We start from the raw sequence: 23,622 nt of genomic DNA, 5'->3' as shown, positions 1-23,622 counted from the left end.
CTACTTGTATAAATTAATGCGGGGTTTTTATTACTTTCACCTCAAATATTTTCTTTAAGCAGTTCCATAACATGATGGAGGTAAGACTTAGGTATAAGTTATGAATTCTGAATGGCCCAAGACTTCTCTAAATGTTGGCAAGGGAAGATGTTTCTCTGCAGTGCAATTTCCTCCTGCTGTGCTGCTGTGATGGTCTCACAAAAGAGGAGGTTCTGGGAACATGAAATACAACACAGACAATAAAATTTACTTAAAACTACTTTAAGTGCCATTCAAAGTGCTGGTTATAATGAAGACCATCTAAGGTCTTGTTTTACTGGATGGAAGCCTGATACAAATGCCACTGCAGTGAGAAGGAACCTTTAGCCATCTCATGGTCATTACACCAGTACCAACCTACTGCACTGCTCCTGCTGCTGGCTGCCAGGTAAAACCCTGAAAGTATGGCAGCAAGCTACTTCAACTGAGGGCTAATAACTCTGAAACCCACTTGTGACCTTCTCAGAAAGACATACTTGATAATATTTTAGTTTGTAACTTACCAATTAATTCATAGAGGTGAAGTATTTAATTTTTTTTCGGCAGTACAACTTCCAAGGTATTATATCCTCTTACTGTAGAAATACATATTTTTTTACATTTGCCTTTGGATATAGGAAGATTGTATTTAATTCAGGTTAGACATCCTGATGCTCTGATATGTTAGACAGAAATGTTGCTAAGGAGAGCCCAACATTTAGATCTGAGGAAAGCTTACCATGTTTTGCATGGTTTCATGAGGAAAGGAAATAAATTAAGATTAGACTAGTAAAGGGAAACAAAATGGTTGATTAAATGTTGCTTTCTCAATTTCATACCATAGGGGAGAACAGTCAGTCACTCAAGACAGAGGAAATAAAGTTTCAGAGACTATTTGGATTTACAGTGCAATTAGGTGGAAAAACTTATTGCCACCATATATTGCTAAAGGCATAAAGCTGCTAAAAAATAAGGACTGTGGCTGCCTGTGGCAGATATGATTTTCAACATGTCAACTGAGTAATTGAATAGTCCCATTTTCAAGGCAAATCTCACAAATACATAAATGTGAACATCTGAGATTTCTCAGGTTTGTGCTAGTTTCTTTTGTCTGAGTAAGGGTTTTCTTACCTTAGTTCAGGTTGTGCATGCTGTGTATATTTGTGTGTTTGTCATAAAAAGGTAAAGTCCCAGCTTTTTAAGTCTTTACAAGGTTCATTATGAGAGGTAGACCAAGAGATAAGAGAAACCCTACCCAGATGGAAAACTACAGTATGTTATTTCCCTTCATTAAACTGTGAAGAAATCACACAGTAGAGAATTTGTGAACATCTCCACTGCAAGAAAAACTTTTTACAAGACACTAGAGAAGTCAATCAATAGAAACCCTAAGAAACTAGAATTTATGGGTTCTAGCATTCATGGAACTTTATGCTGTTCTTTCCCATTAAGTGAATCTTACTCATATTTTGATCTATACACACACTTCTGTCCTTTTCTTTTACAGTTTTGGTACAGATTGGGATTTCACTGCAAATCTGAGACTAGCATTCAGAATAGATCTTATCATCCATTTACACTTCAGGAAAACATTCTCCTACTGAATACTATGGGTAACATCCACGTGACTTGTACCCCGTTGTCAATGTTATTCACTACATGAGTAAGCATGTTCAACCGAGGAATAAAAAGGCAGGTGTTTGGGCTCAGCCATGTGCAGACACCCCTGCCCTGTTTTGGCCAACTCTTGTCTGGCAGTGCAGCTGGACATGCAAAATTGCACCCTCCCCCAGAATGAATCAGTGAGGCTGATGGCCTGGTGATAAAAAATCCCCAACTGTGTAACTGCACATACACATTTTCTGTGGTATGGATAGCATTTGAGTTTAGTTTTTGATGCACCTTGATATATATCCTGCCTCTGGCTTGACCTGAGAGCTTTCTGAAATTCTCACAACTCTGCCAGCAGTTAGTGGGATTCCTGGTCTAGGAAAAGCTCAGCACGTGTTTCCTAGCACATCACCTAGTTCTGTTGTGAGCCCCACCTCTTCTGACTCTTACTATGGACATGAAATAAGTACCCATACTTAATGATAATACCGTCTGAAATCCCAATTGCAAGTTCAAAGAGCATATGCTTCAGGGCATACAGTCACTGTCCAGGCAATGAGGGTGGTTGTTTTTTTCTCATGAATACAAATATGCTGTTCAAAACAAATGTCATCAATCTTTGGTGGCCTTGGACTGAAAGCAATTCCAAATTAATCTAGCAGGTTGGCAAGAAAACAAAAATGCCAACAATATATGAGTTAATGCAACTTATGGGCAGTTATATAAACAAGGAAGGCATCATAATGGAGTCACTGATGGCACAGCCAAAAACTGCCTGAAGCAGGCTTTTAGTACTACCTATCCATGAGCTAAGTAAGAGTCTGTTCACTTGCTTAAAATTAAATAACAAAATAAGACTGGCTACCATAAACACTATACAGCATTGGGAGAAAAAAAAAAAGTCAATGGAAAAAATACACTGACATTTATAAGGTGGAACTGAATATCAAAGTTCATGGTATAAAGGGAAAAGACCCAGACACACAAAGCACTGTGTTAGGAAGCTGAGCATGCAAGGTAAAAAACTGGCCTCACTGAAGATAGTGGCTTGTGTTCCACTAAGTCATTGAAGTTCTAAGGTCAGCATTGAATTGGGGTACATCCCTGTGTTTAGGAACCAGTGAATGTTTCATGGAGAGGACAGAATTTACCATGGAAGTGCAAAATGCCCTTAATACTGGATACATCATCTTATTGTATTTATTAGAAGTCAGAAATAGAATTATTCTGACTTTCAGGAATTCTAGATTCCTTTTCAGGTTCCTTTGAGGGGAGGGAGAGGAGAGGGAAATGGGTTTGAACAGCTTAAAGTAAGAAAAAGCAATGGGGATTTATATTGTTACCAGATGAAGAGTTGCCATCTTGTCACCATTCCATAGTTAAATTGAGCTGGCTCTGCAGCAGGGACTCGCAGGTTAGCAGCAGTGAGAATCTGAGTCCATCAGGTTTACAGTTCAGAACAGGGCTATTGCAGTTTCATTCAAAAACCAGTGAGTGTAAATCTTCAATGGAAGTAGCAACTAAGAACAAACAAAACAAAACAAAACAAAACAAAACAAAAAAAAACAACCACCGAAGAAGAAAATTATCTTAAAGAATAAAAACAAAGGAGCAGTGTTGGCTTTCGAAATGCTGGTTGAATGCTAGGAATTATGACCCTAAATGGTACAGAGACTTAGTAAATCATTTAGGTGCAGCTCCTGTTGACTTCAGAGGACTTTTTCACAGATGAATAAAAGCTTCCTAGGAAAATATTTGAACCTAGACAGCAGCACTAATGAGGTAAGTCTGTAAAACCCTCTGTGCCATTAGCAAGGCACCTAGCTATACTAACAGCAATGGTGAGAAAAACTAAGATGTCACAGAGGATTCCGGGGGTTTCCCTCTATTCTTAGACCATTCTACCCAGTTTCATAGTAGCATGTTACAAAGCTTGTAAAATACAAAGCCTGCTTTGTACAGTGTCTCATGGAATGCCCTTGATCACTGGTAAAACCAATAAAACTGTATTTTCATAAATAGGAAAACAAAGTTAATCCTTACAGCTTCTGAAATAATAATGACCTTTGAAAGTGTAGAATTATTTATTATTTGTATCACAATAGCAAGTAGAGAAGCTAAACAAATTGGGACTTGCTTAATACCAGGCAATGTGTAAACATAGCACAACATAACAGAAATATGCAACCTAAATAGACCAGACAGCCAGAGGGTGAGAGAGGAGAAAGAGATGCATGTTGAATAATTATAACTTTCAAAGCCATGTATGTGCGCAGAATGAAAACTAAGGGAAGCTACAGAAAATATGTTAGAAACCTAATTACCAGACCTGGTTCCTCCAAGTGTAAAAAACACTCTTATATTGTGGGGGTTACATTTCTGTCAGAAAAAAGAACAATGAATGAAGGTATCATACAGAGATTTCATTGCAGGCTCATAATGAAGCAATTATATCACTGCAGCTATTTAGCAAAGTTCCTTTCAGATAGAAACAGTCCTATTATCTGAGAAAATCCCACAGGATTTTCACTTGGTGAGCTTTTGTTCAAGAATCTTCTTTTTATTATGTAGAAAAGCTCTGAGCTACTTTGCCAAGTTCAGGTCTTTACATGTTGAGTGAGAAGTGACTGAGTCAAGAGGACACACGTTCTTTTCCATTCTCCCCACACTTTCTTGGTGAGTGGTAAATCTGCCTCACGCTATTTGGTGAAAGAGCACTTCAGCTTGTGTTTCAGGTCTCTGGATCTAATTCATAATACTACATATGGTATGTATAAAGTCATGAGGGAGCAGGCATGGTGCATCAACTTCCACATGGGACAGTTGGCAGGCCACTTAGAGGGGCCTGTATCCAAAATGCATGCAAATTCAGAGTTTGCTGGGACTTCTAGGTGAAACTGCTGCCTCTCCTGGAAAAAGCAAGTCTTGTTCCTTACCTGACCTGTTCAGAGGGATGAACCATTTAGAGAAAACACTGGGAGGTGGGTATCCCCAATAGCTTCCTCTTTTAGCAGAAAAGAAGACAATAAGCTAGCCTTTCTTTTCCGCTGCCACCACCCCCTCTTCACTGGGTTATGACTGGACTCACCTTCAGTGTTGGTCATGAACAGACCCTTGCAACCTACTGAATGAGCAGAGCATATAATGTTGCATCCTGTTAGCTGAGCCACATTAACAGACCGTAGTCCCGGTTCCTCACCTGTGGCAACTGCAAAACAAAGCACATTTGCCTAGGCCGCCACCATGAAGGTACACAATTGCCACAGGTAAGGAATGCAAGTATGGTCAGCTAAGGCACTTTGGTGAACAGGTACCTTAACCATTTGTAATTGCTGGTCCACACCTTCACTGGCTTGTATATGGCTACACTAGAAATAGAGGAATCCCTTTGGTGCTTATGAGTGTTATACCCATACACTGCTATTTAGTCCCAACAAACATGTTCATTTTATCATTAATTTAAAAAAGGGAACAATGCATTATGAAATTTGGAATCGTAAAGTAATTTTTCCCTTTTAAAAAGCAATTTTTTTTTTTTTTTTCCCCGGACACCATCAAAGCCAGTAATGCTGGGTTTCTATTTGTTGTGTTTGGTGCACTAACTAGCAAGCACTCTGGCCCACAGAGTGGGAAGAATGTTATTTATCATCAAAGGTTAAAAGAAATATTGAGGTATTTCTGCCTGACCATTTTTTCATGCTTCAGCATGAAGCCCTGAGGACAGCATGAGAGGAGAAAGTTTTAGAAAGATAAAATTCTTGCCTAACTTTGGATATGGAAGAAGTAATTAGTAAAAGTAGTCAGTAATAAGGGCAAGACTGTGCCACTGGGGAAAGAAATCAAGAGAATGGTCACTATTTAGTCAGAAGGAGACACTTGGAAAGCTGTAAAGATAGTGTGACTGCGCTTTTGAGGAACTAGCTGTAGAAAGCAGAGTACAAATTGGTCAGAGCACACTTGTCCAACTCAGCTCAATCTACTGAAGGCTTAATTGAGTTTATTTGCAAGCATGGCTGGCTCTGTACACAGTTTGTTCTCACACACAAAGTGATTAGTACATTGTTGGTAACTATGGCAGCTGAATACGTACCATTGCTGCCAGAAACAGCCTGGCACATGACTGTCTTCTGACAAGCATTTGGCACACACTTGCACAGGGTTGATGAATCTCCTGACTCTGCTGCTGGACACGGTTTGGAGAGGTTGGCTTCTGAAAGGTTTATGCTACTGGCCAACACAATGTGCCTCTGGGCACTCTAGCATCTGTCTGAGACACGTGGCAGGGCAGATGCCTGAAACTCTGAAGATGTACCAGAACCATCTAACAGAGATGACTGTGGATGCATGACTTGACATATCTTTGTTCCTTGAGGGGAACTGCTGTGGGAAACAGTTCAAACTTTGTGTTACCACAGGGTCTGATGAAAATGCCGCAAATCCTTAGAATACAGTGGTACTCCTAATGTGGACAGTCCTTTGTGGGAATCGCTAATGTGTTAGCATCTTTGGCCTAAGATTCCTGCAATGTTCCTGTGATTCACCTGCTCCCAAGTGAAATTTGGCCAATAAAAGGCAGAAGTTCTTACTTATACCGCATGTCTAAAATACACAATATTGAAGCAACATGTTACATGACGTTCACTTCTTGGTTTGTACACTTCCCAAACTGGGATAATATTTCTGCAGAAGTTTTATGTGTAAATATGCTACTTGAATCATTTCCATTTAAATACATATTTTTTCCCTGCACGTTTTTTTTTTTTTTCTGCTCAACAGAATTTCTGTTAGCATATCTTCTTCAACATTACTTTGCTCCTTCTCCCAAGAATTCTTCAGGAATGGAGTCCTGAGACACAGAGCTTGAGACAGAAAATTAACTTCTTGTTAGCTGGATTGGCTCTGCACCCAAACTCTGGATTAAGATTCTTGTTTTACCACATATTATATGTATGACCTGAGGCAAGCTACACTGCTTCTTTATACTGTACTTTCTCATCTTGAAAGTGGAAATGATAATACTTCCTCTACATCATAGGATTCTTGAGAAGTAACATCCATTGACAGTAATGAAAAGCTTAGGCAAAATGGAAGCAACCATTGCAGCTGTTCTTTGCAGGCATCAGATAAGAGTGTTCGTCATCTAAACTTGGGCTGGAACTTGTTTTCAGTGCCGCTGCCCATGCAAGGCGAGATCAGTGGCTGGGCATGTTTGATGCAGCCAGCCCTTGCACTCTGTCCTTCTGTAGGTCAATTAGATGTAACCACATCTGGTACCTCAGTGGGCAAAAATAAAGACCTCTGAGAAAAATGTCCAAAATTGTAAAAAAAAAAAAAAAAAAAAAAAAAAAATCTGGAAAAATAATAAAAAACAACCATGTCAGTTGATGCAGGTCTCATTAATGACAAGAAATCTGTATGGCTAGTAATAAATGTCAGGAATTCATACAGACTAAAAAGAGATCAAAATTTTTGATATTTTTTTTTTTTTTTTTTAAATGGTCGAGATCCTTTTCTTACTGTTTTAGTGGATTTAGGTATAGACCAGGAAATTTTCCACTCTACAACTGATCTCTCCAGCCTCTTTACCTTGTGGTCCAAATTCAGCTTAGTGACAACTTGTCAGCACTGCTGACATGCTGCTGAACGCTGGATGATGTCCAAAACCAGGACAAGCAGTGCACAGGTGAGATGGAGCCTCTTGCTAAAGACCTGCAGCTCAACAGCACCAGGTGTCCACGGGTAGAACTGCCAGCCGTAGTTTGCCACCCAGAGAGGAATACCTGATCTTGCATGTTCCTTGTGTCTCATATTTGAGTCATGCATGCTACTTCCAGTATTAACCAGCATGCAGAGGAGGGTGGTTGCTGCTGTCAACAGCTGTGGGGCAGAAGCCAGAGCCCCTTCTCTTTTCCTGGGAGGTCCAACGCCAACCATACCAGCTTTCGTGACCCGCTTCCCACACCTCCTCAAGGCCTCTGCAATGACAGCGCAGCATTTTGGACAGCCGCATGACGAACGGTCAGCCATTTGCACTAACTGCCCCAGGGTGCGCTATCTCCTCACGCCGCGAAGGCACGAAGAAGCATCTGAGGAGGTGAGATAAAACCTCTGGCGTCGGAGGACGCCGAAGCGCTGGCTTCACCAGGCTCCGGACAGGGAGAGCCCATAGCAGGCACCACACCCGCGCCCGCCCAGGCCCGCTGTCGCTCCACGGCACGCACCAACGCCTGCGTCGGCTTCGCGACCCGCCCGCTCTCTCAGGGAGCTCGGGCGGGGCGGGGCGGGCAGGGGGCGCTGCGGCGCTGGCGCCGGTTTGAAAGCGCGGCGGCGGCGGAGCGGGCGGTACAGCGATAGGGCTGACGGGCAGCTGCAGCCGTCCTTGCCGCCGCCCGGCCTCCTTTGTCCCTTCCCCTCCCCAGCGCGCCTAGCCCAGCCCAGCTGGCAGCACGGAGCGGAACGGGCCAGGCTGGGGATTCCCCCTCCGCGCCGCCGAGGTCGCCATCTTCACCCCGACCTCGCCACAGACCCTGCCGGCCGGGCTCCCGGGAGCCGTCCGGGAGCACAGGAGGGGGCCTGCGCCGCGCCCCGCACGCCTGCTGCATGTAACCGCCGGCCGGTAGCGGCCTCCTCCGCGGATCTCGTCTGCGTCCTCCTCCGCCCTCAGCGCGGCGGAGAAGGGGCGCGGAGCGCCCGACAGCGGGGGACGGAGGTGCCGGAGCGCGGCGGGCAGACAAAGGAGCGGGCGCCGCCGTGGGCAGTGGTGAGTGGCAGGGGCGCGAGGCTTCTCGCTCTTGCCGCCCCTCTTCCCAGGGGCGCCCGCGGGGCAGGTACCTGCTGGTGGGCCGGGCTACGCTGCAGCCGCTCCCTTGCCCGGAGAGGGGGACGCAAGGACTTGGGAGTGGCGGGAGCTGCCGTCCCTCAGCCGCCGCGTGAGACCACCGGTGTTTCCCGCACTGCCTGCCGCGCAGTGGCGAGCGAGGGCTGAGAGAGGTGCCCGGGAGCCGGGCGGGGCTGGGCCGGGCGAGGCGTTGTGGGGGGAGCCTCTGGCCCCACCGCCGCAGGAGCGAGCAGCGAGCAGCAGGGCCGGACAGTGCCGCCGGCGCGGCGAGTGATGCTCAGCAGTAATCGCTCCTGACACTCGCACAAAAGGGAGCAAGCAACAGATTCTTTGGTGGGCGATCTGAAATAACGATGAAGAGAGTGTTCATTATTGTTACTATTCCTCCCTGCATCGGGGGGCAGGTGCTGCGGTGAGCAGCTGGGCGGGCGGCGGGGCCGTGGAGTACGGCTCGGCCTGTGCCGGGCGCAGGGCGTGGTGCCTCGCCGGGGGGTGCCACCCCGTCGCCCTGACCGCCCCGCACGGCGGCTGGAGGGGCACAGGCCGCTTTAGAGCTCGGGATGCTGGGGCATAGCGGCCATGACTTCGTGTGAATTCGAAGGGGTAACGTCGGACTTAACGCGGTTAGCTGAAATGCGTTGCTTGCCTTGTGGCTTAAGCGTTTGGTTTTAAGACATTTTTTCTGTGTGTGTAACCTCGTGCTCTCACTAAAATTACGAATCTTGCTTTCGTAGGCCAGAAGAACATAGGGTTCTTCGACTCTTGATTCTGAAGTTGAATGTGCACTAAACTGTAAGTTTGTTTTTGAATTTGGATGGATGAATGGAGTAATAATTTTACATTTGTGAGACAAAAATGTGTAGAAGTAATTTAAGCAGGTTTCTCCTGCAAATATATTCCTCCTGGACTGTGATAGCCGCTACAAAAATGGAAAAGTAAAGAAAATCTGTGAAGCCTGGGGGGGGGCAGAGAGGGAGAAGGGAGGGATTGTCAAGCTCTCTTTTTAACTAATTTTTTTGTGGTGGGCCTTATTTAAGTGTCAGGGCTCACAGTCACCTTTTAAGCTTTTATCAATGGATAGGAAACACCTGTAAGTGCAGTAATGGTATATTTCCTTATATTTAACTGAAGTAATTGAGATTAGATCGTGCTTTTTTTCTTTGTGCACAAGGAATGTTTAGTCAATTATTTGCTTAGGTAATCTGATTAATAATAGCTCAGTCAAGGTACAGATATGTTCCTGAAAGTTGTTTATTATATTGTCGAAATAGAGACGCAATTTTGAAAGATACAATAAAATACTAAATTTCTGTTACAATAAATTTTTTGAAAGGTGGAAGGGACTGTTCTAGATGAAATTGCAAAATGTGATCAAGCAAATTTATTGCAGGTACTAAAGAGCAAAGTAGCAGCTCAAATAAGCAAGAGATAATTCACTATAATTTTAGTACATATAGAAATTCAGTTGTGTGGCAATAGTTGCATTACTGCTCGCTTGAATTTTTTTTTTCTCCCAGTAGCTTGGGTGGAAAACTAGAATCTGGATGTAGCTGTTTGGATATCTAAAATTGTTTTGTGAATGGGTTATACTTCTTACCTGTTTTCTGCTTTGAGGAAAGGCTGGTATGCTTTCCACAGCAGAGAATCAGTTACTCTATGTTCAAGAAACTTCCTGGTAAAGTTTCTGTATATCTATATCAAAGCTGTAGAGGTCAAGAAACTGTTATCTATAGTCTATAAAATGTTATAATGTACACCAGAGGAGTGAAGAACTCTGAAACTGTTGTTACCTGTAGCTTGTCTGGAAATGTTGCAGCTGTGTGGTATCTTTGTTTTAAAGGTTGTTCTGCTGAAAAATACTTGGCAATTTGCTTATGCTGTCATATAACCAGGCAAAATACATTGTTTTGAGCCTTCCTAGTAATTCTGACCTTACCAGGGTGTAAGAAGTGCTGTGGTGGTCTGTGGGAAGCCTTGTGAACATGGTGGCTTGTCATGATAGGGAGAAGGCAGTTAGAAGTGTTTTAAATACCCCTTCATAGTTTCTGCTGTCCAAAAAATAAGTTGATGTAGAAGCAAGAAGGGGAGAAAAAAAATTGAGTGTGTTTTCCAAGTGGCTTTCTAAATATTTTACTATGAATTTTATTTATTTATTTATTTATTTATTTACTTATTTATTTTACCTAGATACCAGAGCTTTATTTGCAGTGATAAAATATTAACCCTGGTGTTGAGAAATTGGATCATATGTTACGGAGGTGTTACAGTAAACAAGAAGTGTTAAATATTTCATATTTCTCCCCAACAAGCAATGTAATTGGCACTCTTGCATTTTTGGGTTTGTGGTGGTGAAACAGTGTTAACCAGCAGCTGCTGCTATAATTCATTGTCCATTGAGGAGGAGTCTGTGTAACACCTGGTAACTTGAGCAAGCCTTTTAGAGCAAACTTGCACAAAGCCTTTGATATTTGTGTCAGACCTTTTGACCCTCAAAGGTAGAGTGTGAAGGGGTTTTTCTGTCTCTCAGCTGGGATTTGCTAGAAATATAATGCGGTATTAGAAAAATACTTTTTTCTTTACACTATCAACATGTGAATTTCAAGGAAAACATTTCATTCTATTGTGTATGATTGAGGTGGCATTTTTTTTGAAGTTCAAGATTTTATTTTTTTTCAAATTTCAGAATTATGTTGAGACATTTGTTTAGTGTGATTTACAGACCAACCTTTGGGCATGAAGCATAATTAGTCAATAGCGGGATTAATATACTCAACAGAATCATAGGATCATAGAATAGTTAGGGTTGGAAAGAACCTTAAGATCATCTAGTTCCAACCCCCCTGCCATGGGCAGGGACACCTCACACTAAACCATGCCACCCAAAAATAATGTCTTTCACCCAAAATAATGTGTTTAAAAAAAAAATAAAAAAAAAAATTAAGTATTTCCTGGAAGTACCTCTCCTGCAGGTCTTTTTTGATTGTTTGTTTCATTTTTGGTCAACTTGTGTAGTTGTGGAATGGCAAGTTGTATGTAAGCTTAGTGTACTAAATTACTAAAGAAAATCTCTCATCAGTCTGTTTTGAAACTCTATCATGATTTGTGTTAGCTCTGTGTGCAGAAACCCACTGGGTTCTATTCAGTGTCTCTGAGTACTTGTATGGAATTAAAATATGACTAACTTTCACTAAGTATAACTTTTTGAGTAATACTTTTGACTACTCAAATTTGCTTTTAGCAACTTAGTTGCAATTCTGATTATACTTGACAACCCCTGTCCTGGAACTGAATAGTAATTTATCACCAAAATCATTACTGCAACACATGTTTTTCCTAGATAGGGTCTAGCTAATATTAAAGACTTAAATAAGCATGTATCTGAAAGACTGTTATCTTTGGTCACCTCCTTAACCTCTGGGTATCTGTTTCTCGCTGTAAACCTCTCTGTGTGCTCAGATAGAGAAAATGGGCAAATACTAGTGTGGCTTTTTGTAGACTCTTGTTGTAGCTTGCTGTGTTGTATTCATTAAAATGCATTTGCCAGTAACTACTGTATCTGTTTAGTATTAGACTTCCTGTGTTTCCTAATTATAATATTGGCCTGTAAAACACATAACTGAGTTTTAAGAACTGAAGGATGTTGTGAAAGTGTTAGTCACTATGTTGAAACCTTAAAAGTCCCAGAAATACTTTCTTATACATGCTGAAAGATTGTAGGGAATTGGCTGCTAATTACTCCACAGATGTGGCTGGTAATGTATGTCTGTCTTCTAATGCAATTTTATCAGTTATTAAAGTATACTTAGGGTTAACATGAAGGAGTTTTTCTACTTCTCTTGCCGTTACTGTTGCATTAAAAGTACTAAAGCTAAATGAACAGAGTGGTGACTGCACAGTTAAGTTATTTTTTTTATTTTTCAGGAGTAAATTTTTGAGCAGACTAGATGGAGATGCATTAGGATAGCAGGGGCATAGTTTTCCTTCCTGTAGCCAAGCCTGGAAAGAAAATAAGTGGGGGGGAAAGGGGAAGGAGAAATGCTTCTTTGAAGGATGCTGATCCTGAGATGTGTAGGTTGAATTCCAATTTCTTTTAAAACATCAGTAAATCAAGAGACTTTTGAGTATTCACAGTCACTTAGAGGTTTCAAGATGTTTTGATGAAGCAAGTCTGTCTTGCATGATTAGTGTCTTTTGTTTTATTGCACGAGTAGTGATGATGTCAAGAAATAATGACGAATTCAAGGAACCAGCAACCTGGGGTGAATGTGAGTGGGGAAGAGCTAACAGTTTCACTGAACATATTGAAGTGGGGGTTTCACATAAAGAGCAGATCGAAGAGAAAGTTTAACTGTGACAAAGCTGGCAGTTATTAACAAAAAGAATGTAGGACAGTTAGGCTGGTGAGTGTCCTATGAGAGGATGTGTTCTCAGGGCCTGTTACATAGCTTTATAACTCTACCTGAGTACACCTTTGGTCTGTTTCTAATTCGGTGTTTTGTGTGTGGTTAAAGTGGATGTGTGAGGTGAAACTACTAGTCCGAGGGTAATTACTGTCCCAAGAGAAACAGAGATTTCTCTTTGGTTGCTTCTCCTCAGCTCCAAGAAGAAGAGGAGCTCTTTTGCCTGTAACGAAGGCACAGTTAAAGTAGTGCAGACCTGCTTCAGAGCACTCTTTCATATTCTTAGTGTCACATTAACAGAAAGATTTAGGAGGAAGGTATAAGGAGGAAGACATAAGATGTCAATGTGATTATTAGCAGGTTTTGTAGGCCACTTCCTGGAAACTTAACTATACTGTATTAACGGTCCCTTCTGATTTATTTAGCTTTCTGTCCAGTCAGACTGTTAATATTTGTCATGAGGTGTCAGAGGGAGAGCTGGTACCTTCTTTCTGCATATTCAGTAGAGTGTCAGAGTGGTACCTGAGAGAAGGCAGACTGCTAAGAGTTCCACTGCTGTTGACAGATTTGACAAAATTCCAAGTTATGGTTAAGGTAAATTCAATGAACAACTGAATCTGTGGGCTGTGTTCAGTGGATGTCTTGCTTATTTGACTGATGTTGAAAATATGGATATAGGCTAACATGTAGTAATGTCAAAGGTCTGTGGGGTTGCAGTTACGTGAGCACTCGATCTGATACTGTGGTTGTTAGGAAACTGTCAGCTCAGTTCTTTGCTGGGCAGAGTTTGAATCCTCTCCTACCATATATAAATTGTAGCAGAAGTGTCAAGGCCTGTGGTGAGAGCACTATAGAAACCACTCTCCCTACATTGGAGGAGAGGTCCTGGAGGAGAAATTGCAATTCATCCTTATTCTAAAGGAGAAACTCTCATCTAAACAATCGTGGGCTCCTAATGCTAGGAGATTGATTACACATGGTGATGACCACTCTGATCCAGTAATTTTTCACACCAAAACAGTTACAGTACTCACAGTTACACTTGAGGCAGGCAAGGATAAAATGGTGTAAGTATCTCTAACCATTCAGGGTAAAACAAAGAGCTGTTTGTTTTGTCAGTGTATAAATCATAGTGCAAGGGCAAAACAATGCCTGAACCAAATAACTGATTAGACTGCACCACTGTTTGCTGCGGATATTGATGTCTTGTGCTTTTTGTTTTTAATACAAATTGCTGTACAACTCATTTTTGTACCGAGTGTACATGCCTTGAACTTCATCAGTTGTTACACAGAGTTCAGAAACGTTTTGTTAAGAAAACTTTCTTTCCACAGAGTGATAGAATCATAGAATGACTTGTGTTGGAAAGGACCTTAAGATCATCTAGTTCCAACTCCCATGCCATGGACAGGAACACTTCACCCTAGACCATGTCAGCCAAGGTCTGTCCAGCCTGGCTTTGAAGACTGCCAGGAACGGAGCATTTACCACTTCCCTGGGCAACCCGTTCCAGTGCCTCACCACCCTCACAGTAAAGAACTTCTTCCTTATATCTAACCTGAACTTCCCCTGTTTAAGTCTGAACCCATTACACTTGTCCTGTCACTACAGTCCCTAATGAAAAGTCCCTCCCCAGCATCCTTATAGACCCCCTTCAGAAGGCTGCTATGAGGTCTCCACGCAGCCTTTTCTTCTCCAGGATGAACAGCCTCAACTTTCTCAGCCTATCTTCATACAGGAGGTGCTCCAGTCCCCTGATCATCCTCATGGCCCTTCTGTGGACTTGCTCCAACAGCTCCATGTCCAAGTCTTTGTGTGTGGCCATCCAGCCTATTCTTCATCACCAAGTGGTCCATCCATCAAATTGATGTCTCTCCAGTTTAGAGACAAGGATGTCATATGAGACAGTGTCAAATGCTTTGCAGAAGTCCAGGTAGATGATGTCAACTGCTTTGCCTTTATCCATCAGTTCTGTAGCCTCACCATAGAAGGCCACCAAATTTGTCATGCAGGATTTGCCCTTGGTGAAGCCATGGACTTGTGCACATTCAGGTTCCTAACATGATCTTGAACCTGATCCTCTCCTACAGTGGGCCTAAGATCTTCATTCTCTCAGTCCCTGCATCTGCCTTCCAAATGGAAGGAGTGGAAAGTGTGTTGTCACCAAAGCCTTCCCAGTCAAAATCCCATTTGTCCTCATAGAAAAAATAAGTGTCTCAGTCTCTTGTATGAAGTTGGTGATTTCAGCCTTAAAATTGTGTCTTTTTCTGTAAGTAGAGGCTTACTTTTGGATAGGCTTAATACACTTTTCCCTTGCTTCGTTCTTGGAAGGGGATTTTTTTGACACCTTACTTGTACTTACCGACTGGATTTGGAACCTTTTTAAATGTTGTGCAAAAATTGGGCTTTCTTAAATTGCAGTTGGCTTTGTCAAAACAGTCATACTAGGTAAGTATTGAAATACTACATGCAGAAGTCTCTTTGTTACATTTATTGGTTGCTTTTATCTCATGTTTAATAACTCTTGTGCTCACCAATAACATCTCTTTTAATTGGCGCCATGTGATGCAGCTATTCTTATCAAATGCCAGTTGCTAAAGGAGTTCCACCTACTCCCTTAAAGCTTCCAGTGAACAATTTTACATTTGAGCTTGACTACCTATTTCCTCTCTTCACCTTTCAAGTGAATGGTATTTTGCTCTGAATTTCTCAATTGAAGTCCTTTTCCAATAAAGCTCAGTTTTATAAGGCTTGTTCTCTCTTAAGATAATAAAAATAAATTAAAACTTATGTAAAAAAAGTAGTTTGAAGTTAAGAGTAGTCCTGGTCACCTGAACTGTATTAACAGATTTTGGGATACGGTAGAAATTCTTCTCCTGCCAAAAGTATGTGTAAGTATTTCAGAAACAGGAATGTACTGATTTATTTGGTGGTTATATATCCAAGAAGTCAGTCTACAGTGGACTGAAAGAAAGGTTTAGAAAATACTTAGTTTAAGTACCTCTGATTTTTAAGGGAAGGGAGGAGGGAGCAAGGAGTGGTCTTCAAGCTTCAGGTCTGGTATTTCATGCAGTCTTATCCAGATTTATTTATGCATCAGACTTATTTTAATTGTCCTCAAGCATATGGGGGGAATAATTTGTGGAGCTAATGGAAGACTAGACTGTCGGTAGCTCTGGTGCATTCGTTTGTTGTCCTATCAAAAATTCATCTTGCACAGATGTTTAGTGCTCCCACTTCGAGCAGATCACAGTGCATGTCACACTGATTATGTCATTGGTACAGGTAGGTCTGCTGTGTAATGAAGTCATCTTATTTCAGTGTTGAAATAGTGACTTACTCTGAAAGATACATTTAGGTGTGTTTGGCTCTGTTATTTGACCTAACTGTAACTTGTTTTCTCCTAAGCTGTTTTGTAATGAGTAAAGCCTTGTGATACTCTTGAAAAATGTTAGTTGGACTAACAAACCATATTGAAGTGAATTCAGAGGGGCAGTATGTCAGTACAGTCACTCTATCTTGGAACATACGATTGACTCTAATGCAGCTTTTCTCATGAACCATCCTTCATTGCCAAGCTTCCTGTGAAGTCTCTGAAGAAGAGCCTGTGAATCCCTGCACTGGCTCCTTTTACTCGTGCATTAAGTGATGGTTCCACTTACTGCAGGCCTTTCCCAGGAAGTCAGTAGGCGTGGTGAGGGATGCCTTTCTGTTTTACGTATTTTAGGTTAAACCCTGGCTGTGATGAAGTTCGTGGTGAACCTGTCATAGAGATCTCAAATTCATTACAGTTGAGTCTGTGAAGAAAGTCAGCTGCATCTCTGCAAGAGTGCAGTAGGGGTAACTTTGCTCATAAGTTGCAGGTAGAATTACGGCGAAGTTGTGTCCCATGTATTTCTTCATTAGAATCAGAATTGTGTTAGTTGTATCCCAAGGTGTTTACAAAGTAATATATGATGTTGCTATCACCATATGTATAGGATAATACAGATAACAGATACACAGAAAAACCAAGGGTTGTTGCATTTGCTCCCTGTGCTGTGCACTCTGTTGTCAGGATATATATGTATTCATAGTAAGAGGATCCTAATTTCCTAAGGTGGTACATTTATTTTTTTTTTTTTTTCTTTTTTTAACTTCTCCTTTCCCTCCCTCCCCTCGCTTGAAATTTATAATGAATACAAAGAAACTGCATCTAGAGTGATCCCACTTGCAGGAAATTTGCAACAGGCATGGTCCTTTTGTAGTCAAAATATGTGTGCATTTTAGTGAAATAGTATATGAATTAAGAATTCCTTTTAAAGGAAAAATGTTGTTCTGACACTTCCACACTTAGCTGCTCAAATTTTGACAGGTGATTCCAGATTATGCTTTTTATACTGAATGTATGCTATTTCTTCAGTCCTTAAACTTAGTTCCCTTTCTTTCAGGGTCAGAAAGCATATTGTGAAAGCTTTGTTGCTTTGTTTCTACTGGTTGAGATCATAATTAACTTTTTTTTGTTAGTGCTCTTCTGTAATGACATCTTTATCAAACTATTTGTCTTATTGTCTATTTAAATATGACTTAATCTGTGTTTGCATCTATTCAAAGATGCTGAGGGTATTTCAAATACTGTACTGTTCTGCAATCCCAGGCAGCAAATTCTGCAAATCACCATGGTAATACGTGTGTGTATGTGAGAGGAAGGCTAGAGTCAGAAGCTGCATTAACGGAATCTGTTACTATTGCATATGCTCAGTGTCACTAGCACTGCTTGTTCTTTGATGTAGGTATGTCCTTTGCTTAATTAAAAGCAAACTAGTATGATGCAGCTAATAGTGCTTATAGTCCAATTCTTAATCAGGTTTCTTTGTAACTAATCCACTGATATAATCAGGTATATGGGTAATCATTGAGTCTTCTTCAGGAAATGGCATTTAAGAATCCTGTCAGCAAAGAAACTTAAAGCTTCTTTGTTGCCTAAGGTCTTACAGGTAGGCTTAAAACTGAATGTTCTACAGCTAGACCTACATACTGAGGACACTCTCCTACTGATAGCTCATGTCCTGGTGGTTTCTGCCAAGTCATTGTGAATGTTTAAGGCTGTGGTTTGGGTAAGTCTGTCTGGATGCTTTTGTACATGCAGTTGTTGCCGTAGACACAGTATTCTGAGGTGCAGTCAGTGCTAGTTTGGGGGTTTTTGGGGGGTTTTTTTGGTGTGGTTTTTTTTCCCTCCTAAAAAAAAATAAAAATAGAGGAACTATGTTCTGTTTTATAGTGCTGAAGCAGGTTCTTAATAATTAGCTTAGTGCTGATGACAGATTGACTTACAAGTTCCTATGAATTTGTAGGAAGACTGATTGTGCTTTGTGTGTGGGACAAGGAGAAGTTAAAACTGACGTTTCTTGACTCTTCACCACTGTAGTCTAAGTGAACTGGGGGACTAGGAGAAGAGAGGTTTGTGTGATAAGGATGGTAAGAGGGCTGGAGCACCTCCAACACAAATACCTGCTGAGAAAATTGAGGCTGTTTAGCCTGGAGAAGAGAAGGCTGCGTAGAGACCTCATAGCAGCCTTCCAGTATCTGAAGGGGTCCTACAAGGGTAGGAACTGTAGTGATAGGACAAGGGGTAATGGTTCAAACTTAAACAGAGGAAGTTCAGGTTAGATACAATGAAGAAAGTCTTTACTGTAAGGGTGGTGAGGCACTGAACAGGTTGCCAAAAGGAGTGGTTAATGCACCATCCCTGGCAGTGTTCTAGGCCAGGCTGGGCAGACCTTGGGTGACATGGTCTAGTGTGAGGCATCCCTGCCCACGGCAGGGGAGTTGGAGCTTAGCATCCTTTCCAGCTCTAGCCATTCTATGATTTATTTTACCTATTGTAGTATTGATTGTCTTAGATTTTAATGAGTTGCAATAACTTACTAGTTTAAAAATAATAGCTCACTGCTACTGACAATTACAGGGCATTGATAGCAGTTCATAATGCAGACCAAGTTACAAGATTTGTGTCAGATGGCCTCGGAGAATGGGACTTTTCAGTCTTTAATTTCATAGAGAAACCCTATAGCAGAACCATGAAGAGGGATGTGGAGTTGAAATGCCCTCTCTGCATTAGGATTCAGATGAGTCAGGAGAGGTTCAGGAGAGCTGCCTGTGCCATTGGCAGAGCAGAGGAATTAGCCTTGTGTGACACGAATACTCAGTCAAACTGTCGTGAGCTTAGACAGTCAGATGTAAGTCTGAGCTATCTGTGTATGCGTTCACATCACTTGCTGTATTTTGTTTTCACAATGTTATTCACTTGTTATATGAAGTCTGTCATAGTAATAATGCTTATTACTGTGGTAGTTTCGCTTCTCAATGCCAGGCCTCCTTTCAAGAGGGTAAGTGTGGGAGGTGATGACTTTGAAACTCTTTGCCTTAGAAAAACAAGCTGCCATTTTTTAAGGCTGTTTTTGCGAGGGCTGAACTCCACTGCACAGGGAGTAGAGCTGTCTGTATAGCTGGTGACTTTCTAGGTCCTTTCTTTGCTTGTTGAAGAAGATGTGTGTTGTCCACTAATGGTATCTCTCTTTCTAGTTCTTTATAAGGCAAAATTCTAGGGTCAGCAGGGCTTCAAACAATGATCTCCTGTAGTTTTGGGTGGATTATTTTCATCTGTTGATTACCTTGGCCTGTCTGCTGTTACATACAGGATTTCTAGTATCACACAGGTTGCTTGTCGCCTGTGTGATTTAAAGCGGACAGATAATGCGATTATTTGTGCTAGACTTTGAAGCAAAAATTTAAGTAAATTATATGCTTTATCTGATGAATCAGGTTATTCATGGCATGTTCTCAAAGTCTGTGTCGGCGGGTATGAAAACATAGTACGTGCTTCTGAAAAGCATACTATTAAATGCACCTTCCACCCACCAAAACCCCTACTGGTATTAGACTTTGAGCCGTTTACTTATGAAAAGGAAAGCTTTTACATACGGTAAAAGAGATCACTGTTAGATTGAGGTTGTATGCTAGTAAAAAAATCTGTGAAAAATGATAGTTAGGGTTGCAAAGGACCTTTTCCATATTAAAAAAAATCAGTGTGTCTAATTGGAATGAAATACAAGATTTCACACCTTACATCGCTGAATTTCTGCACTCCCAACTTCTGATACAGATATCTTTCAGTCTTCTCCTTAGGGTGTTCATATAGTGTCGTCCATTCATCATCCAAATAGACACACCTGTATCACTGATAAGCCGAAGAATTTCATTAGAATGGAGAAGAAATAAGAAAGCTTAATGCCAGCACAGACAACCATGACCTGGGGGTCAGCCTTCTGTGGGTCTGACTTCTAGGAGTTTCCAAGAGAATTATTATTGTGTTGTTCTGGTTTTTTTCTTGGGAAGATTTCTTTAGGCCAGTGGAGGTAAATGTAAACATTATAAAATAGTGAAATGTCTTAATGTTGCTATTTTCTAAGGACCTCTTGAAAATAATATTTGAGATGGGGAAAGGATATTCAGAGATAAATTCAAGTAGACTGCTGTCTCAAGTCCTCTTCTAGGCTAAGTTTCTGAATAGATACCTTCCTCCTTTAGAGGTATCTAAGTGCAAACTTTGCATGTACGTTGTCATTTAAAGGACTCTAATTTTGTGACATATCCCTCTGATGGGAGAAACTAAAATTGCAGAATTCAATCATAGAATGGTTTGGGTTGAAAGGGAACTTAAAGCTCATCAAGATCCAACCACCCTCCCATGGGCAGGGACATCTCCCAGTAGACCAGGTTCCTCAAAGCCTCATCCAGCCTGGCCTTGAATACTTCCAGGGATGGGGCAGCTTCCATGATTCTTTGTGTCTTGACTTACATTCAGTGTTACGTACCTTATGGCTCTTTTGATTCCAGATATGCACAGCTCTGAACTCATTGACGTTTCTTAGCTCTGAGCATATTAATTATGGCTCTATTAAATTAATTGGTGTACCAGTTATAAGCATCATAATGAAATGATAACATGTGCTGTCGTGGCTACCTGCAATTTTCTGTATGTATGTGACTTTGCCATTGACTGGAATGGAAAGATGATTGTAAATCTGTGAGTATATACTATATATGGCTATAGAGATTTGAAAACTACTTTGCATGTGCAAAACTAATTCTTTATATTTCTTCCATTTCTGTTTTTAATAGCTTGCAAAAGCATGAAAAAGTCAGGTGTTTTAATCAAGATAAAACCCAATATGAAGTTTAGATTTTTTATTTTTTTTTTTTTTTTTTTTTCATAAACTCATTTAACTGGGGAAGTTCAGTGGCTGGATTTTTATTCCCCCTTTCCCCCCCAGTGGGAAGTACTGCTATTTAACTCTTCATCTACCATAAACTCATGGCTTCTTTAGCATAAAAAATACTTCTCCTTAGGACACAAATGCATTTTTAAACCTTAAACTTTACTTAGTGTTTTCAAGTTCTTTATCAAATTTCAACCTGTTTTGTGTAATTAGAAAACGACTTGGAAAATGTTACGGGACTGCAGTAGTTATTTTCTCTCTGCATTTGATAAACTTAGTACTATCGGAATTAGTTTGCTGAAGTGTTAATCCTTACAACACTGTTGTAGCTGTCCCTTAAAAATAGACTTCTTTGTCATTTAGGTTCTCAAAAACAATGTATTTTACTTCAGTAGAAGCACTGTACTAATAGCTATGTTTCACCTTTCTAAGGCAATCTGTAGGTCATTTATCATATTGATTTGTACTTCATCGTCCTTGTTTTTTATGCAGAGTTTTTATACTGAACTTCTCAAAAAGGCTAATTCGACTTTTAAGCTGTGATGAACTAAGTGAAATAAATCATCTGAGTGGATAATGGTGAAATTGCCTGCTAATGTTGCAACATTAGCAATTTCTTGTAACTGGTTAAATCTGTAATTTAATTATTATTTAGAAATACAGGATGTATACTGAATTGTTAGCTCTGAAAATGAGGCTTCAGACAAGCATAAAGCTAAAAATTCACATGCAAATTGTAACACTTAGAAAATTGCTATTTATAACTGACATTCTTAATGAATGGGTGGTATGGGCAAGTCTACAATAAGCTGTCCAGACTTCATAGAAAGTGGTTACAGCTACATTAGTAGTGTGCCTTGGCAGTACCTGCAAACAACTGTTCTTTCCACTCTACTGGCTGGTACTCTGTGCCAGTTCATTTAATACCCTTCAAGCCAGAAGCCTACCATTTATAGGAGTGGTTTTGTGAATTAAATTGTCCATTAGGATGTGGGTTTAGTCTACAGGCTTTATTCATCTGGGACTCTAAATAGCTGTGATACAATGACTTACAGCTACTGGTCCAGATCTCATTCATGATTGACTTTTAAAAATGTTATTGTACAAGGATGGTTTTTATTTTTGTATTGTGCTGCTCTTACAGCATGGCCCTAGATTTCTAATGCTACAGTTTAGGCAAGTGTAATTCATTTATTTTCTATTTAGTCTATTTTTCTTTAAGGAGGCGGTTGGAAGAAGACATTTGGCTTAGAAGTCATGAGTATAGATACTCTTGTGTCTACTGTTATCTCACTTGTAATAGCATTTATGCATATTGAAATGACGTATACAGAATTTCATCCTTCACACGGTTTTAGGATGTTATGTGTACTATTAACATGTACTCTGTGCTAATATATATATACAAGATTGCTTCATTTTTCTCTTAATAAAATTTACTAATATGACTCTTTCTCCGCTTTGATTTCAGTTGTATTGCATTTGGGTGAGGAGGTTCATGTTTACCTACAGTTAAATTAATTGGTTCTCCTGTCTATATCAGATATTGTGCACAGAGTTTTTAACTTGAAGGTAGCCAACTTTCAGTGACAGTTCAGTTATGAAGTTGACATCTACTGTAAAAATGCTGTCTTTAAGGTTTTAATTTGCTTTCTTACTGAACTTATTAGGCAACCAGTACAGTATCATGTGTTATATGCCACTTGCTCTGCTGTTTTGTCCGAGGAACAGCTTATTGTGATGGGGTTATTTTACCAGGGGAAAGAAAAATTGTCAGAACTCTACTTACAGGTGTTGTGAATATAGTTCAACCACGAAGATATTGAAGTGTTTTCCCTGTGTGCCTCTTTTCCTCTCTTTGTATCTCCTCCTTTACTCCGACTAGATGTCCCATCTTTGGGGCCTCTGTCCAGTAACTGCACATCTTATAGTCTGTCAGGTTTATTGTTCTGTTAATTAAAGTTTACTTTTGTCTCTGAAGTATTGTGAGGTAACTGAAGATAAGCAAAGAGTAAAAAGCTGTTTTCTGACTCCTTAGCCAAAGAAAGGAGACCCAAATACTCTTTCCACAGACTCTCATTATGTCACACTGGGGCAATGCAATCATCAAACACAAACATGGCACTTATAGCCATTTCCTAATACTGTTCCTCTCAGTAATCTGCAATTGTGAAGTTTCTCTTTCTGACCACCCAGATTTCTATCCTAGGAAAGCTTTGATCACCTTTTTTGTGTTTCTTGACAGGTAACACTGTCCAGACAAGTTTTGCCCTTCTCTTTTCCTCCCTAGCATTCTTCTCTTGATTTACCTTTTTTCTTTTTTTCTTTCATCTGCCTCATCTCTTTCTAGTCCATAATTTTTTATGACAGTCTCTTCTGAAAGCTACAGAGGTAAAGAAAAATAAGTCTAGATTTTACTTTTTAATCTGGCTTCTGACAGTCTGAGAAAAAACAGGAGACTTGTTTCCCTAGTTTGTGTGCAAGAAAGGGCTGA

General features: G+C 40.7%; 1 protein-coding gene across 6 annotated transcripts in view; it reads left to right on the top strand.

Moving 5' to 3' along the window:
• Window positions 1-5,810: 5,810 nt before the first annotated feature.
• The window catches only part of CDC42SE2 (CDC42 small effector 2), an 86,423-nt gene continuing 68,611 nt past the window's right edge, over window positions 5,811-23,622 (top strand). For 2 of the 6 annotated variants that reach the window (XM_080638728.1, XM_080638725.1), the window contains exons 1-2: window positions 8,454-8,800; window positions 9,202-9,259. The gene's annotated coding sequence lies outside the window, so the exon portion shown is untranslated. Of the gene's footprint in view, window positions 8,390-8,453; window positions 8,801-8,979; window positions 9,091-9,201; window positions 9,260-23,622 lie in introns of those variants that run through there. The other 4 variants (XM_080638722.1, XM_080638724.1, XM_080638723.1 and 1 more) reach the window with 4 other exon arrangements.

Source organism: Psittacula echo, assembly GCF_963264785.1.
Source record: "Psittacula echo genome assembly, chromosome: Z".
In the NCBI taxonomy this organism is placed as follows: Eukaryota; Metazoa; Chordata; class Aves; order Psittaciformes; family Psittacidae; genus Psittacula; species Psittacula echo.
Note: the sequence above shows the minus strand (reverse complement) of the source record. Positions and strands in the feature narration are given on the sequence as shown.